Source organism: Mus pahari, chromosome 5, assembly GCF_900095145.1.
Source record: "Mus pahari chromosome 5, PAHARI_EIJ_v1.1, whole genome shotgun sequence".
Classification (NCBI taxonomy): Eukaryota; Metazoa; Chordata; class Mammalia; order Rodentia; family Muridae; genus Mus; species Mus pahari.
In genome coordinates this window covers 104,867,362-104,868,754 of record NC_034594.1, presented here as the reverse complement: position 1 = coordinate 104,868,754, position 1,393 = coordinate 104,867,362, and positions in this window count along the sequence as shown.

The window sequence follows — 1,393 nt, the reverse complement described above, 5'->3', positions numbered from 1 at the left end:
GAGAGAGAGAGAGAGAGAGAGAGAGAGAGAGAGAGAGAGAGAAAGAGAAAGAGAAAGAGAGAGAGAGAGCTGCAGAAGAAAAATCATCCAGCCATGTAAGTGGAAAGGAAAATTTGCCCTATTGGGTTAGGCGGATGGGTGGCCTCCCAGAATGTAACAGGACAACAAAGATAAAACATAGATTTAGAAGGTGTTAAGTATGGAATACTGGGGGGAAATTTGTGCTAGCTGTGGAGAGGTTCAGAAATGCCTAGCATTGAACTAGTCAAGGCATATTAAAATTAGCTGGCATGTGTCTTTCATTTGTGAATCCAGAGTGTTCCTGGGTGGGTATAGCACCTGCTGGAAGCCAAAGCAGTTAAACCTATTCACCCCCTATAACAAATCATCCCAGTTCAGCATGCCCAGCCCAAAGTTGTCAACTCTCTTACTTCCTCCCACATTAGTCAATAATACCATCTATTAATCCTGGGACTGGCTCTTGATTTCTTTATCTGTTTCTCTGAATTTAATACATTTGCAAATAGTGATTTCATTTCCCAAATACATTTGATTTGCTCCTTCTTGTATCTTTTCTGCCACTTCTCCAGTCTAAGCTACCATCAACACTGATTGCTAATATTCAGTATAACCCCCTGCTACTTTCCTGTTAGCAATAGTAGAGGAGATACAACCAGATGCTACCAGATGTTGACTGAGCAGTTGCCCCCCCACCACCACACTTCATGAAACTCTCATCAGTTTGTTATGAGGAGCTCGCCAGAGATAACCACTTTTCCTGGCCCTCAGGACAGTTGAACAGGGTCTGAGGAACCACCTGTGGAGAGAATGAGAGGTAAGAAACACAAGGACAGACAGCAAGTCTGATTGATTAAGCTGTCAAATTTTTATTATTCCCAGGCAAGTTTTATGCCCACAGAAGCAGGGTATGGGGAGGGGGATGATGCAGAATAGCTCTGTTTTGGGGGGATGCACCTGTTCCCAAAAGCAGGATATTGGCTAGGTAAAAAGTTCAGCAGGAGAAACAGAACAGAATGGGTTGCTAGGTACCCGTCCACAAGATCTATAACTATTTGTTCTTAACTGGGGGTAATACTTTCCAACAGAGGCCTCAACTTTTTCCCACAGAAATCTTAACTAAGCTAGTACTTTTCCACTAAGGCTAAGGCTTTGTAAGTAAGCACTTTTGGCTGACAAGGCAGTTAACATTCAAACAGGGTCACTCCCAGTAACCACTAAGATACAATATATAGCCAATTGAAAGTCTTTATTCCTGCTGGCTGGAATCACACCCAAATATTCTGGGACTTATGTGTAGCCCTGAGTGGTCTAGAACACAGGGGTTTTAAATGTACATAACCTGTCTTGGTGTCTTGTTCTGTAGCTGCAAAAG